Source organism: Lagenorhynchus albirostris, chromosome 17 (genome assembly GCF_949774975.1).
Source record: "Lagenorhynchus albirostris chromosome 17, mLagAlb1.1, whole genome shotgun sequence".
NCBI lineage: Eukaryota > Metazoa > Chordata > Mammalia > Artiodactyla > Delphinidae > Lagenorhynchus > Lagenorhynchus albirostris.
In genome coordinates, this window is record NC_083111.1 from 75,113,923 (window position 1) to 75,131,273 (window position 17,351).

The following is a 17,351-nucleotide window of genomic DNA, read 5'->3' on the forward strand; positions in this document are numbered from 1 at the left end:
TGGAGTGAGAACCAGGTGGGATTCTGGGTGAGGCAGGCACACTGAAGGTGGAGGGGCTCATCCCAAGCTGAGCGAGCTTGAACCAGAAAGCAGAAGCAAAACTGGAAACTGGAAGCCATGCTTCCTTCAGGAACCATTTCTCCCTCACATTTGCCTCCATTTCTGAGATGACCCTCTCCCTCTCCCCCATCCCCCACCTCCAATACCGGTTGTAAAAAGCAAGAGAAACGTACCTCCTCATCCAACCAAGAGAGGTGTAGGATGAAGGTCTACCTTTCAGTATTTTGTGACTATTTCAATTTATTTTCAGTAGTTAAAAATCGGGAGTTACGTGGAGGAAACTTAATTGCATATTTCCAAAGTGAAAGAGGCCTGTCTGAACAGGCTACATACTGTACAGTTCCAAAGATATGAACATTCTGGAAAAGAATAGAGACAGTGAAAAGATCAGTGGTGGCCAGGGGTTGCTGGGAGGGTAAGTGAAGAGGGATGAATAGGTGGAGCACAGAAAAGTTTTAGGGCAACGAAATGACTCTGGTTGATACTGTGTTGGCAGATACATGCCATTATACGTTTGTCTAAATCCATAGAATGTACAACGCGAAGAATGAATGTAAACTATGGCCTTTAGTTAGTAATGATGTATCAACATTGGTTCATCAATTGTAACCGATGTACCACACTAAGGCAAGATGCTAATAATAGGAGAAACTGGAATGGGGCTGGGGGAGGGAGTATATGGGAACTCCCTGTACTTTCCATGCATTTTTTCTGTAACCTAAAACTTCTCTAAAAAATAGTCTATTAATTTTTTTTTTTAAAGTCAGGTGAGTTCATGGGAAAATCTGGATTTCTGGCTTCAATGAAAAAATCTGGTCTGTGAACACAGAGCCGGCTGCATTCCTCGGTCTGCCAGAGTCTAGCAACAATCAATCCCGTGGAGGAAGCACAGCTTTTCCTCTGGGGTTCCCTCTATTAGGACACCCCAATTTTGTCAAAGCCAAAACAAGCCAGTGTCACTCTTTTATGCTGTCCATCTGGACTTTGGGGTCATTGGAGTTTGGGATGCCAAGACTAAGACCAGTAATTTAGTGCACTAGGTTTCAAACTGGCTTCCTCAGAGACCTTCCTGCCTCCAGGGGTACTGGGTTCGGGGAGGAGATGGGGAAGTGTACGGGCTCTGGCCCCCTCACTGCTGCTTCTCCTTTATCTGCTGGACCTGTTGGACTTACTGTATAGGATGTACTCCAGAAAAGTGGTCTGTGGCTAAACATACGTGCAAACACAGGGCTAACCCGATGCCTAGGGTTTTGAGGCTCCAAATGGCAGTGTCCGCTGAAGGTGATTGCTCAGGGGGGAGGGGGTGTTACGTCTCTTGTCTCTCTTAAGTTCCCTCTGTCAGACCCCTCAATTTCCATTTATGTCTCGTCACTAACAGTTCATCATGGTGTCACCCATTTCTGATGTGACTGGTTTTGAGGGCTGTTTCCTGCTGATGGAACATCCCTTCCCGTCTGTGCAGGACTGCCTCGTTTCCTGCACCAGCTTCGTCCTCCTGCCACACCGCTCCTCCCAGACCCTCTCAATTCAGGGTTAAGGCCCAGAGATTTTATTAAAAGAAAATGAAAGCATGTGGGCCTGATAAACATTAGGTGTGTGAGATGCACTCGGAAAATGAGACCTCTGCACGAAAACGAACTTTCAGTGTGCTTGCTCTTGGGAAGTCCCTGGCGGTCCAGTGGTTACGACATGGTACTTTTGCTGCAGGGGGTCCGGGTTCGATTCCCTGGTCAGGAAACTAAGATCCCACAAGCCACGGTGCAGCCAAATAAAACAAAACAAAACCAAACAAAACCAAGCGCTTGCTCTTGTTACAGAGTGTGGGGAAGGCAGATGGAGTCCCACAGCACCTTCCTGCTCCAGGAGGCCCTTCGGGGACTCTGCTGTAAGCGGCTCTTGGGGTCCAGGCTCCAGGTTCAGAGCCTCTGGCCTGCCAGGTGCACTGTCTGTGTCCCCTTTGAGCTGCTCACGTATCACACTGCTCCCTCCGCTTCAGGCAGCTCTTATATACCCTCGTGACTTGTCTTTACTTTTAGGAAAGAAGTTTTCATGAACTTGCTGCCTCTCCAGTGTGTCTGTCTCCTACACGTGTCCTGTATCATACTGCTTTCTTTTCATAGGTTGACCATATATATATCACTCAGTCATAGCATCCCCAAAACTTTTCTTTTTCTTTTTTGGCCATGCTGCCGGGTTTGCAGGATCTTATCTCCCTGACCAGGGATCGAACCTGGGCCCCAGCAGTGGAAACTCAGAGTCCTAACTGCTGGACCGCCAGGGAAGTCCGACCAGAAATGTTTATAAAGTAACTGTTAGGCGCGAGACGCTTGGAAGAAGCTGGTCTTTGTCCTCAGGAAGCTATCCTCTTGATGGAGAAGACAATCATGTGAAAAAATAACTGCTGTAGGAGTCCCACACTTACCGCGTAGTAAGCACAGGAAAGAGAGGGGTGGGTGTGGGGCGAGCAGAGCGCAGGAGGGAGCAGCTAAACCCACCCCCAGAACTAGGGCAACAGCTCAGAGGTGAAACCTGAGCCAGTCTCGAAGAGCAAGTGGGTACTTGACCGGAGGGGCGGGGCATCGCCCACAGAGGGCATGCCTGGGCAAAGGTGTAAAGAACATCACCATGTGTTTCAGGAAAGGCTGGTGCCTCTGGGGGCCAGCATGCAGCGACTGCCTGGGCAGAGAGACGTTTTGCATCCGAGGAAGAGCTGAGCTGGGGCAGCTGCTTAGTCCGAGGGCATTAGGGATGGTGGGAGGGAAGCCGAAACTTAATCCCCTTATCAGATCAGCACAGCCTGCCTCTGCTCTGTCCTTCTCACCGTGTCAGCGGCTTGCCACAGGGGCGGTGAGCCACACCTGCCGCTTGTCCTGTGCTGGAGCGAGCTGGGAGAAGTACAGTCACGTGGGTACGAGTGTGTGCTTGTCACCTGTTCCTCCTCTATGATTTATTAGGGTCAGCTGTCCAATTTGTGCTTCTTCATATATCAACTTCATCGTCATCTTCCAATGTCCGGACTGGAAAACAGGAGTTTTTATCTGGGTCCATGGCTTTGGGGGAATGTATCAACATCCTGAAATTATGTACAAGATTGTGTTAGCATGGGCATTTTTCCCAGGGAAAGGCTCCCAAGCTTTTATCAGAGCGTTAAACGAGACCCTTTTTTCTGAGGCCCTTTTCATTGGAGGAAAAGGCAAACAAAACCTCCCAAGAGCCGTGGATGCTTTTTCCCAAGAACATAAGTACAGGAGGAGCAGCGTTGAGATCAGCACTGAAGTTGGACAGTGGGCGTAGCTGATCCTAAGTCCAATCAAATAAATACGTACTTCAAAAACCACTTTGCTTACTAAAATTCAAAATAAAACGTGATCTTTGACAATGCTGGACTATCTAGTGTAACCATTATAATAGCAGTTCTAATTGGCCTTTTCGTATGTATTTGTGTGTGTTTTCATATTTTATTACCTTTTTACTTATTAAGGGATTTCCTCTCATACCTAATCTGCAAATGAAACACTGAGGGAGCAGAGCAACCTGAGGGCGTGGGGTTTTGTTTGTTCGTTTGCTATAAAATAAGATCAATAAATCCCTCATGAGGGCTGTGATAGAGATTAAGTGCATACAACCATGACATGTCATGCCATTACTGGTAAAGTAAAGCTGACCTCATGATCCCAAGAGGGTGAAACATGATTTTCACTGGTTCCAGGGTTGCACGAAATAGGAGTCAGAATTTTTAAAAAGTAAAAATAACGACAACAACAAAAATGTCAAATGATATTGAATGCCGACTGTAAGTCCATCCCTGATTTATGCACTTTATAACCATCTCAGGAGGCAAGGCATCGGATCCAAGGAGGTGGGCAGAGACAGATAAGGCCCAGCCTCCAGTTTTAGTCGGAAACCAAGAGACTCAGGCAGCTGAGAAGCAGACTGAGAAGCAGGGACCAGGGCTCAGCTGACCCCAGATGTTAGAACTGACATTCATTAACAGCGTCATGAGGGTGAGAGTGAAGACCATGGCCACAGAACCCCAGTTATTAGAATGGGAACATGGTAGGTAGGGAGAGAAGAATGGATGCGGGTTGAGAATTTAAAATGATCACTACTGCAGGTGGCCTTGCTGGTATGTTCTTTCCAGCACTGGGTCCATTTTCATGAATTATACACTGACGCTCATGACCACTATCCATGTGCAAAGGCAGACATATTCACACATCAGAAGGTTTGGGGATCACAAACAAACATTTCAGGGCAGGACATGGGGGCCATGCCTGCTGTATGAGAGTTCAGTTTCAACAGTCCATACCTTTGTTTTACAAACTTTGCTGCAAGTGGACTCGAGTGATTATTTGAGAGTGATGGCTTTTCCACTGCTCCATAGAGCTGGATTGGCCTGGGCTGGCCTCCAGGTCCCCTGAAACCCTCCAACATCAGCAGTTCTGCCCACATTGACCTCTATACTGAGGCTCCCTGTAAGATATCACTTGGAAAAAAAAAAAAAAAGGTTTTGCTGTTAGAACAACTTTTTTTTTTTAATTTGAAAACATAGCTCTAGGGCTTCCCTGGTGACACAGTGGTTAAGAATCCGCCTGCCAACGCAGGGGACACAGGTTTGAGCCCTGGTCCAGGAAGATCCCACATGCCGTGGAGCAACTAAGCCCATGCACCACAACTACTGAAGTCTGCGCACCTAGAGCCCGTGCTCTGCAACAAGAGAAGCCGCCGCAATGAGAAGCCTGCGGACCGCAACGAAGAGTAGCCCCCGCTCGCCGCAACTAGAGAAAACCCACGCTCAGCAATGAAGACCCAATGCAGCCAAAAATAAATAATTAATTTTTTAAAAAACCACCTTTTAAAAATATATAAATAAGCAAATAAATAAAATAAAAACACAGTTCTATTGATCTTTCCATAATATTATTCTGTGAAGATCAGTGGAACGGGGCACTGAAAGCAATGACACTCATAGTAAGCCGGTCAAAAGCAGCGGCTTGTTAAGCCCAATAGGGACAACTCTTCAGACTTAAGCCAGGGCTCTGTGTGTTCAGTCTTCAGGGATCAACAAAGTTAAACAGATACAAAATGCTGGGGCGCGGAAGGTGTCAAAGACTGTGTCTACAAAGTAATGAGTCCTTAAGGAACAGCTCCCTTTCTGACACGTGTTTTTTTTTTTTTTTTTAATTTTATTTATTTATTATTTTTGGCTGTGTTGGGTCTTCGTTTCCGTGCGAGGGCTTTCTCCAGTTGTGGCGAGCGGGGGCCACTCTTCATCGCGGTGCGCAGGCCTCTCACTGTCGCGGCCTCTCGTTGCGGAGCACAAGCTCCAGACGCGCAGGCTCAGTAGCTGTGGCTCACGGGCCTAGCTGCTCCGTGGCATGTGGGATCCTCCCAGACCAGGGCTCGAACCCGTGTCCCCTGCATTGGCAGGCAGATTCTCAACCACTGAGCCACCAGGGAAGCCCCTGACACGTGGTTTTTAGTGCTCATCATCTAGGTTCTTTACGCACATGCAAGTTGGGGCTGCCCAGCTGCGGCAGGCGTGGAGGTGGGGTAAATCTGAGTAGGATAGTGAGGGGCTGAGGCTGATTAATTCATTTTAGTTTCCAGTCAGAATGGGTCTGGGGTCGAACATGCGTACCGAGGGTGATGGGTGGTGGATACAGGAGGGGTCTGACACTGCTGCACCCAGAGCCCCCATCTCTCAACTCCTAGGCTAGTAATTGCCTACAACAGCAGTGAGTTTCCTGCCTGCTTACTTTGTATTTATTTATTTTATTATTATTATTTTTATTTTTTTGGTCACGCCATGCGGCGTGTGGAATCTTAGTTTCCCAACCAGGGATCGAACCTGCACCCGCTGCATTGGAAGTGCCGAGTCTTAACCTGGACGGGACCGTCAGGGAAGTCCCCAGCCTGCTTACTTGGTATCCCACCAATTATTCAAGCAAAGAATGCAGCTCCCTCAGGATAAAAGAGCAAAACAAAACAAAACAACACACACACACACAACCATTTTTGGGCAAGGAAATCGCTCTGCATTGTGTTGCTGTTCAGGTCTCTTGGTAGGACTGTTATGGTAAACACCTGGCGCCCCACTTCATCGATTCCCATGACAGACCGAGGCCGAGCCTCACCTTGTCATGATCTTCGTTCCTCCAGCCTAATGTTGCTTGCATCTCAGTTTCCTATCAACACAGAGAACTAAATAATTTCATGAGCATCAACAAAGAAAACAAACAGGTAGGACTCAAATTTCCCTAAATGATTCCATCCAGCCTTCCTCCCCAAGGTCCCCACGCTGTTGAAATCAGCCAGCTCTAAATCCAAATGCTGAGCTGTCATCCTCAAAAGCTGTTTGGCCTTAGGCAAGCCCAAACCTTCTGAGTTTCTGTCTCCTTATCTATAAAATGAGATTAATAATGGTTATCTTGGGAGGAGCTGGTGAGGATTAGCTGTTAATTTGATCATTAATCCATTCACGCAATCCAAATATTTGAACACCAGCTCTGAGCTGGAGATGAAGTGCTGAGCAAAACCAGACATTGTCCCTTCTTCTCAGGGAATTTAGACTCTAAAAGGGGAAGCTGTCCTGCCCACAGATGATGCCAATAAATAGTGTCCACTTTCAAGCTGGAATAATTGCCAAGAGGAAAGTAGCACAGTTTCCAGGTGAGGGAGTGTAAGAGGGCTCACTCAGGTGTGGAGGGTGAAGGCGGCAAGGGTGCAGAGCAAGAAGTCTTCCCTCAGGGGGCTTCCCTGGTGGCGCAGTGGTTGAGAGTCCGCCTGCCGATGCAGGGGACACAGGTTCGTGCCCCAGTCCGGGAGGATCCCACATGCCGCGGAGCCACTGGACCCGTGAGCCATGGCCGCTGAGCCTGCGCATCCGGAGCCTGTGCTCCGCAATGGGAGAGGCCGCAACAGTGAGAGGCCCGCGTACCGCAAAAAAAAAAAAAAAGAAGTCTTCCCTCAGGAAGACACCAGAGCTGATCAATGGGAAGGGTTACAGGTAATTAGGCAGAAGCAAGGGAACTGCTTTCCAGGCAGAGGGAACAGCATGTGCAAAGTCCCCAGGATGGGGACAGCAAGACATTGGTTGAGGAATTCCCAGAAGCCAGTGTGGCAGGAGAGCAGAGCGATGGAGAGAGTGGTAGGGCCAGGCACAGGGCCTGCACTCAAAAGCAAGCTTCACAAGTCCTTCCAGGGTCAGAAAGAGAAAACCAAATATCGTATATTAACGCACAGATGTCGAACCTAGAAAAATGGTACAGATGAACCAGTTTGCAGGGCAGAAATAGAGACACAGATGTAGAGAACAAATGTAGGGACACCAAGGGGGGAAAGTGGCAGCAGGGGGGTGGTGGTGGGATGAATTGGGAGATTGGGATTGACATGTATACACTGATGTGTATAAAATAGATAACTAATAAGAACCTGCTGTATAAAAAAATAAACAAAATTCAAAAGAAACCAAAACAAAACAAAGCAGTCCTTGCAGGGAAAAAGTCAACAGGCACAGCTGAGCCTGCTAAGAGTCACCGAAATTAAAAACACTTTCAGGGGGGCTTCCCTGGTGGCACAGTGGTTGAGAGTCCGCCTGCCGATGCAGGGGACGTGGGTTCGTGCCCCGGTCCGGGAGGATCCCGCATGCCGCAGAGTGGCTGGGCCCGTGAGCCATGGCCGCTGGATCTGCGCGTCCCGAGCCTGTGCTCCGCGACGGGAGAGGCCACGGCAGGGAGAGGCCCGCGTACCACAATAAAAGAAAAAAAAAAACACCTTCAGGAGATACAGGGTGGGTATGACTCCAGGGGACAGTTCCCGGTGAGCTTGAGGGAGATAGAGCTGAAGCCACTCTCCTTCCCTTCCTTTTATATTGTGAAGTCCATTGGGGGCCATCCTGAACGGCCTCAAGATGGACAACTCCAAAGACCCTGGCCGGGTTTGCAACCTGTAAATATCTATCAAGAATATTCTTGTTACCCGAAAACTGGGTTCGCCTCTTGGTGGGTGTCGAGCCAAAAGACACAACCAAGCCAAAGAGTAGGAGAAGGAAGGATTTATTACTTGCAGCAAGTGAGGACAATATCGGGGGAACTTTCCCAAAGCACTGTCTCTCCAAACGGCTGTATTGGGGAAGTTTTAAGCTTCATGCATGTTCATGTACATGCATGTTCATGAAGGAGCTTGGGCTGTCAACAGAGTCAGAGCTTTAGTTGACTAAACTCAGGAAGGTCAGAAAAGGTCAACATCATCACCTCTTAGGTTCCAGTTGATCTGGGGTTGGGCGCTTCAGGCTAATCTTTACCATACCATTGAAACAGATTGGGAGTCTTCACAACTGATACATTATCTTTTTTTTTTTTTTTTTTTGCATTACGTGGGCCTCTCACTGCTGTGGCCTCTCCCGTTGCGGAGACTCCGGACGCGCGCAGGCTCAGCGGCCATGGCTCATGGGCCCAGCCGCTCTGCGGCATGTGGGATCTTCCCGGACCGGGGCACGAACCCGTGTCCCCTGCATCGGCAGGCAGACTCTCAACCACTGCGCCACCAGGGAAGCCCCCCCCCGGATACATTATCTTTGCTGTTGTTACTTCTCTTGCCTGGTAACAGTTTGTTCCTGCATTCTTTTGTTCCCTTAAGATCATGAATTACTGAGACCTGTTCCAGGGCAAGCACTGTGGCCAGGCTTAGATCACAAAATGGCTTAGGTGAAAAATGGCTTCTCTTCTGTCAAGAAAGCCATGCCTGCTTCCAAAAAAAAAAAAGGTATCAAGTATATACAGATTGGGAGTCAAAAGTGTGTGTAGGTGTGTGCATGTTAGGGTAGCATGGGGGTAAGGAATGGAGATGAAAATTCTAGGTAGCTGTAATCAGACAAAGAAGAACCAGGATTTGGAATTGGGAGATCTGAGTCTGCCACTGGTTAGCTACATAACCTTGTGCAGGTCACAGCACTGTCAGAGCCTCGGTCTCTTCATCTATAAAATGAGGATAAGAGCAATCCCACCCTGGGGTGTTGTGGGGTCAGAGTTATGCATTCCTCATCTTCTGGGTACTAAAGACCACACCCTACGATGAGGTTCAGAGATCGAGGGAACAGCCTCTGCCTTAGAGGAGCTCACAGTCTAGGTCCTAGACTCTATGAAAGAAACAAGGAAACAGATAATTCCAAACAATGCGATGGGCACGGAGCAAAAGGAAAACGCAGGCATTGTGGCACTGTACCTGGAGGCTGCACGCGTAGCACAGGCTGCTGACTCCGTCCTTGTCCAGCTGTTCCAGCCTGAGCTCCCTGCCTGTTCTTGCCTGGAAGCTCTCTGCACACTAGAGCCTGTGGGCAGGAAGTGAGGAAGGATTACCACCAGCAGCTCTCAACCTGTGCATGGCAGCTCTGCATTAACACCAAACCCTGTGCCCTGAGTGGACTGACTGCGAGGTTGAGTGTCCCCCGATTTCTCAGAACTTCCCCGAGCAGGACCAAGGCCAGTTGCCCCCATGATGACTTGCTTTTCATGCCCCCTCTTAGTGACTCCTTCCCTGCCTCATTTCATTTTCCCAATCTTTTAACAATTCTTTCTGGGGTCATTACCTAGTAATCTCCTAGCACTCAAATCCTTGTCTGGGGGCCTGTTTCCCTGGAAACCCACTGGAAGGGGGGTGAGACAGAGTCTGTGGAATGAAGGCTCTGACCTGAGCTCGCTGGGCTCTGAAGGTAAATACGGTTGACCACCCCTAACCCCCGGGGCATGGGTAAGGCATCCAAATTAGCATCACTATTAAAAGAAGAAATTGACCAAAGCCAGGTCGTTGAACCAAGGCATGTCCATGAACAACGTGTTACGGGTCCAATGACAGGAAGTGAGTCTACACCAAGAAATTAAACAAAACAAACCTTTATACAGATAGCTTGAGAAACCCAAGCTTAGAATGCCCCGTTCCCTTCTTAGCCATGTCTTTTTGTTTGTTTCTTGTGTCCACAAGCTAAACAACGGTACTTTGTCCCAAGTCTTTCCCAGGATAGGTCAACGCAGAGAAGAAATAAAGCACAAGGGCGCCTTGCATGGCATTTAGCCTCAGGCCTCCGGAACCATGGGATGCTCTGGCCTTAGGAAGGACCCTCTCCAGCCCCCAGCTTTCCAAGGGCTCCAGCTCACGTGCTACCCCTCGGGAGGGCTGGGAGCCGCATCAGCACAGCCTGTTAATCACCCCTTGGCAGAGCCAAGCAAGCAGCTCTGGGAAGCCAATTAGTGGAACAATGTCTAGAAGACTGAGAACCAAATAACATCAGAGGCAAGGGTTGATGGCACTTTATCTACCAGAGCCAACCTGTTAGCATGGCTTTGAAGATGTTTCTAAGAACAGGGTGGAAAATTATTAACCTCGAATTGCAACCTTTCTCCACCCCTCTCCAACTACAGTATCCAACGCAGCCGGGGCCTTACACACAGTAGGTGCTCTGGAAAGTTTATAAATACGTAAGAGAAAAATATGTTACGTTTCTATTTTTTTTCTTTTGATTTCCATCTTAGTTGAAGACCTTCTCTCCGATACAAAGAAGCAAATTTCAGATATGTAGTTGGATGAGTGGGTCAGCACCTTATTTCATTCAAGTTGCAGCCCAGTTTTTTTTTTTTTTTGAGGAATTAAAAACAACTGTACTGTCTTACAAATCAAGTCTTCACAAGAACAGAAATGTGGCTCTAGAAACAATTTAGAGCCCACCTATCCCTTTACCAATCCCAAATTCTCCCCCATCGTCTCAAAAGGCTTGCAGATATTGTAAAAGACCTGGGCTTAGGGAACAGAAGTCCTTCTTGGTGGGAGGCTTCTCCATCTATATTGACTCCTTCCCGTCAGAATTCAAACCAATTCTTGCTCCCCCCACAGTCCCTCACTGTCCTCCTCCTCCTGTCTCTCCCCACCCTGCACAAAGTTCTTTTTTTAAAAATTTTTTTTAAAGATTTAATTTTATTTATTTTTGGCTGCATTGGGTCTTCGTTGCTGCACACGGGCTTTCTCTAGTTGCGGTGAGTGGGGGCTACTCTTTGTGTTGCGGTGCATGGGCTATTCTCATTGCGGTGGCTTCTCTTGTTGTGAAGCACGGGCTCTAGGCACGTGGGCTTCAGTAGTTGTGGCACACAGGCTTAGTTGCTCCGCTGCATGTGGGATCTTCCTGGACCGGGGCTCAAATCCATGTCCCCTGCATCGGCAGGCGGATTCTTATCCACTGCGCCACCAGGGAAGCCCCAGACAAAGTTCTTGAAAGAATGATGCTCCATCCTTACTCCGTACTGTATTTACCCGTCACATCACCTCGCTCTGGCTCCTGCCCCAATACTCCTCTGAAAGTGCTCTGGCCAAGATCTCTGACAACCTCGTCAACCTTAGGTTGAGTAAAGCCCTTCTCAGGTCTGCACCGTACCTGCCTCTCCGCCGTGTTTAGTTCTTCTGATCCTCCCTTTTTCTCTCCTCTCTTCCTTGGCTCTCGTGACATCACACCCTCCCCATTGCCTTCCTGCCCCTGCACGGATCCACTTCAGTTGGCTTTGCCAGCCTGTTCTTTTCTGGCTGTTTCTTAAATGTAAGCGTAGGTGTTTTCCAGGATTCTTTCCCACATCTTCTGTTCTCACCATCCACAATCTTTCTGGCAATGGAGACATCCACTGCAGATTCATTACCATCCATATGCAGGTGCCTCCTAAAGCCATATTCAGTCTGGACCTCTCTTCTTAGCTCTGGACCCAGAAGCTTCCAGATCTAGACTGGTAGGGAGGTACGTGGGTCTACACCTCAGAGCCTGCTTCTCCTCCTTGGCCTCGGCAGGGTAGTGAAGATAATAGAACCCACTTATCTACTTCTTTCTACTCACCAAGCACCTGGGGAGCTATATCTCCACGAGGCCCTGCCAAAATTTACACTTCCCTTCCCTTCTGAGCAAAGAAGGACACTGATTTTTTTTACCGCAATGCCACAGAAAATGCAGGCTCTCAAGAGAAAATGACAGGGATGGCCAAATGGGTTTCTCACTCCTGCACACACTTTGCATTGCATGTAGTTATTGCAAAACATATTACCGCACATTTAGAGACTTAAAGCTGTACACATCTATTATCTCACACTTTCTGTGGGTCAGAAGTCTGGACACGGGTTAACTGGGTTCTCTGGTCAGGGTCTCACCAGACTAGCATCAAGGTGTCATCTGGGCTGGGGTCCCACCTGAGGTTCGGGGTCTTACACTAAGCTCACTGGTTGTTGACAGGAGTCATCCCCTTGTGATTGTGTGGTTGAGACCCCCATTTTCTTGCTGGCTGTTGGCTGGGGCCCACCCTCAGCTCCTTGTCATGTTGCTCCCTCTCTAGGCCGGCTCATGTGGCAGACTAATTCTTCAAAGCCAGCAGGAGAATCTTTTGTACTTTAAGTCTCTTCCTTATGAAGTGCCAGGTCCCTTTAAAGGGTTCACCTGATATGGTCAGACTCACTCAGGATAAACTTCCTTTGGAGTAACTCAAAGACAGCTGGTTTGGGACCTTCATTGTATCCACCAAACCTCTTTCTCATTTTACCTAATAACCAAAATGAAACCCATCCTATTCACACTCCAGGGAAGGGGACTCTGCAAGGATTTACCCCAGGGGTCAAGAGTCTTGAGCCACTTTGGGATTCTGCCTAGCACATCTCCCTATTTTAATTACTCCATGACATGCAATACCAAGTCATGTCCGGGTGTCACCTGCATTGCTCTTGTACTGTGCTGCGAGGGGTTGTGCAATGTGCCAAGCTTGCCTGGCTATGGAGATGGATGAAGAAAGATTCTGCCCTGAGTCTACAGCTGAGCAAATATTCCAGCAAGGAGAGGGTCGAGGTAAGTGTGAAAGATGGCTTTGAACCTATTACTGTCTCAGAACAGAAATGGCAAAAATGGGGGCTGATGATAACATGAAATCACAACTTTTTTGCCTAATTTGGATAGTAAAAGTGCCAAGTACTCCCAATTTTTATAGAAAAATTCACCATAGGCAAATGTGCTTTCTAGGCAAAGGAGATTTTATCAGGGGATAAAAATCCTTCTGCCTTGCAGGTTAGGGATCTGAAGTAATTCCACTGAAATCCACAAGGGTTATCAATAAGAGCATTGTCTTATTTAATCATCAAAAAAGTTCTGTTGAATTATATAGAAAATGGATATACAACAAGGTCCTACTGTATAGCACAGGGACCTATATTCAATATTCGGTGATGAAACATAATGGAAAAGAATATTAAAAAAATAATATATGTATGTATTATGTATATATATATATAAATCACTTTGCTGTGCAACAGAAATTAACACAACATTGTAAATCAACTACATTTCAATTTAAAAAAAAGTCCCGGGGCTTCCCTGGTGGCACAGTGGTTGAGAGTCCGCCTGCCGATGCAGGGGATGCGGGTTCGTGCCCCGGTCCGGGAAGATCCCACATGCCGCGGAGCTGCTGGGCCCGTGAGCCATGGCCGCTGAGCCAGCGCGTCCGGAGCCTGTGCTCCGCAACGGGAGAGGCCACAACAGTGAGAGGCCCGCGTACCGCAAAAAAAAAAAAAAAAAGTCCTGTGAGATGAGTATGTTACTATTCCCATTTTATAAATAAGGAAACCAAAGCTCAGAGAGGTTAAGTAACGTGCTCAAAATCACAGAGCTATTAAGTATAGAAAGACAGGATTGATGGCAGGTCTGTATGGTTCCAAAGCCCTTGCCAGTTACCATTCGTGAGGTATTATCCCTCGTTCTTACCTCAGTCCCTGTGCATGTGCTCTTCTGGATCCCTTGTGTCCAATACTTCACAGGGATGCCCCTTCCATGCTGCATTGGCCCAAACTGTAGAAATTCTTTCTTAATTTGAAATCTACCATTCTATGAAATTTCTCTGAATTCTACCCTTTGCAGCACGTGGGAAAAGCAACCAACCAACCAATGAAAAGAACTTCCTCCTTCTGATAGCCATCCAAATATTTAAAGACGGCTCCCAGGTTCCCTCTAAGGTGAAATATTCTCAGGTCTTCTCACATGGCTTGATTTCCAGATCACCCGTAATCCCACTTGTCCTCTGCTCATTTCTTGGCTTATCATTTCCCTCTCAAAATGAGACACTCCAGATTGAAGCGTATTTCTGCTCTAATGAGTCTAGAACACTGTGAGAACATCACCCACTTGATGTGGACACTATGCTTGTATTAATACAGCCTATAATCACGTTAGCTTTGCATGTGGCCACATCACATTGTTGGCTCAAATGCAGACTGCACTTGGCTAAGACTTTGGGTCTTTTCCAACTACACTGATGTCAAGTCAGATTGTCTCAATGCTGACCTTGTGTTGCTGAACTTTTTCTAACCTACTGTTTTTCAACAGTTTCAGTCCTCTTTTGGAACATGTTTAAATCCTTCTACGTGCGAGTCTGCAGTGCAAGGTATAAACTCTTCGTCCAGTTCTGGGTCACATGTACAGTTGATAAGTATGTTTTCTTCCTCTTAATCCAGATATTTATCAAGTGCTATATGGGCAGGCTGAAGCACTGAGTTCTTTGAGGTTGGCAAGACAATTTTAGTAACCTGACAGCTTTTAAAAAACATTAACTGCTTAATGGAACCAGCACCCATGCCTTGTGAACACTGAGATGTGGTATGTCTGTGACATTCTCTTTATCCATGAACCTAGTAACTCTCTTAAAAATGGAAATAAGACTAATGAGAAAAAATTTCCCTAGAAAAACCATGCTGATTTTTAATCATTACTAATGACCACAAACCATCTGCTAACATTCATAGCCTACTGCTTTTAGAGGATTGATGCTATTATAATTTGTTCCTGGAGTATACCTTCTTCACTTTTCTAAAGATCATTACACTGTTTGGAAACCTTGTTTAAGCATTCTTTCTGAAATTTCATTCATGTAAATAATTGGCTTATATGAATATTTTTCCTAATAGATTTTCTAAAAAATTCAACACTTCTCCAAAACACCAAATCGACAAAGTCCTAACAAGGTTTCTGACTACTATTATTTATAACACACATACCTCCAAAAGATAGCTAAGTATACCAAGCTTATGAAATACAGTTATGGAACTTAGAACTGTGAAGAACCAAATCAGGTATATCACAGCCTCCAGGTCAGCAGGGATGGAATCTAGGCCACTCGTTTTACTTCTTATTTTGAGATAATCTTTTCTGCACTCTTTCTGGGGCCCTGGAATTTCGTGTTTTTAATTCCTTTTTTATCATAATGAGGCATCATCATTATATTAAGCTCTGAGTAAACCAAAGGAAATGTAAATTAGTCTGAAGCATTTCTGGTCTCTGGTGCTGGCTGAAAGCCACTTGGGCTTCAGTCTGGATGAAGTCCAGAATTAATGAAAGGTGGATGACAATGATCAAAGCTTATTTCTGATAATGAATATGCCTGGTGTGTTTGGATAGTTAAATTTGTCCATTTTACTATAATATCATATTTCATTGCATCTTAAAAAAATCTGGGATTTGAGGTAGTTTTTAAAGCATTTTGCAGTTTAAAATACATTATGTACACAAAGCACAAAATGTACATATAGAGTTGAATAAATTATTGTAAAGTGAACACCCATGCAATCACCCCTGGGCCAAGAAACAGACTCTTCTGCACCCCAGGAGTGCCCTCTATATTCTACCGATGACCGTGTTCTTGCTGTGTCCTCACATGACAGAGAGAGAGAGAGAGAGAGAGAGAGAGAGAGAGAGAGAGAGAGAGAGAGGGAGAGATCTTTGTTCTCTCCTTATAAGGACACTATCCCATTATGAGGACCCCATCCTCATGACCTCATCTAAAAGTAATCACCTCCCAAAGGCCCCATCATACGGTAGTACTATTTTTAGTTTTTTAAGGCTTTTCTATACTGTTCTCCACAGAGGCTGTATCAATTTACATTCCCACCAACAGTGCAAGAGGGTTCCCTTTTCTCCACACCCTCTCCAGCATTTATGGTTTGCAGATTTTTTGATGATGGCCATTCTGACTGGTGTGAGGTGATACCTCACTGTAGTTTTCATTTGCATTTCTCTAATGAGTAGTGATGTTGAGCAGCTTTTCATGTGCCTCTTGGCCATCTGTACGTCTTCTTTGGTGAAATGTCTATTTAGGTCTTCTGCCTATTTTTTAATGGGGTTGTTTGCCTTTTTGATATTGAGCTGCATGAGCTCATACAGAGTGAACTAAGTCAGAAAGAGAAAAACAAGTATCGTATATTAATGCATATATGTGGAATCTAGAAATGGTACAGATGAACCTATTACAGGGCAGGAATAGAAACGCAGACGTAGAAAATGGACATGTGGACACAGAGGGGGAAGGGGAGGGTTGGATGAATTGGGAGATTAGGTTTGACATAAATACACTACTATGTGTAAAATAGATAGATAGTGGGAACTTGCTGTATAGCACAGGGAGCTCAACTCAGTGCTCTGTGATGACCTAGCTGGGTGGGAATGAGGGGGGAGGGAGATGCAAGAGGGAGGGGATATATGTATACATATAGCTGATTCACTTCACTGTGCAGCAGAAACTAATACAACATTGTAAAGCAATTACATTCCAATAAAAAAAATTTTTTTAAAAAATAATCACCGGGCTTCCCTGGTGGTGCAGTGGTTGAGAGTCCGCCTGCCGATGCAGGAGACGCGGGTTCGTGCCCCGGTCCGGGAAGATCCCACATGCCGCAGAGCGGCTGGGCCTGTGAGCCATGGCCACTGAGCCTGCGCGTCTGAAGCCCGTGATCCGCAACGGGAGGGGCCACAGCAGTGAGAGGCCCGCAAAAAAAAAAACGTAGTCACCTCTCAAGGGCCCATCTGCAAATACAATCACACTGGGGGTGTGGTTTCAGCCTATGAATTTTGGGAGACACAATTGAGTCCATAGCTCTGAGCAAAGAGGATAAAGTTTTATAATGACTATTTGGCCATTTGTCCAGCATTCTGCTCCAGTACAGCACCTATGGTAGCAAGAATATGTTCAAAACAAGGTATCCTGCACATAAAAATCTATGTACATTTTGTATGGGTGGAAGCAAGGGAAATGCAAAATTGAGGAGTGTTGAGAAATGAGGGAGAGGGACAGGCAAAAGCCAGTCTGGGGGTGGGGTGGGGGTCCTGCATTTACGAAAAAGTAGGGATTTTATCTCCTGAATGACTGGGAGCATGAAAAAATAGAGTCAGTGATGTAGTCACACGTGGTTGGCTGTTAGCTTTAAGAGCTACAAAAATGTTCATCCTAATGACCCCA

At 46.5% G+C, this 17,351-nt stretch overlaps 1 long non-coding RNA gene across 4 annotated transcripts in view; it reads right to left on the bottom strand.

Moving 5' to 3' along the window:
• Nucleotides 1-280: 280 nt before the first annotated feature.
• The window catches only part of LOC132508142 (uncharacterized), a 52,691-nt gene continuing 35,620 nt past the window's right edge, over nt 281-17,351 (bottom strand). For all 4 annotated transcript variants that reach the window (XR_009536453.1, XR_009536452.1, XR_009536451.1 and 1 more), the window contains 5 exons: nt 9,286-9,391; nt 6,198-6,248; nt 4,370-4,546; nt 2,882-3,133; nt 281-419 (listed from right to left, as the gene is read on the bottom strand). This is a non-coding gene — a long non-coding RNA (uncharacterized LOC132508142). The remainder of the gene's footprint in view (nt 420-2,881; nt 3,134-4,369; nt 4,547-6,197; nt 6,249-9,285; nt 9,392-17,351) is intronic.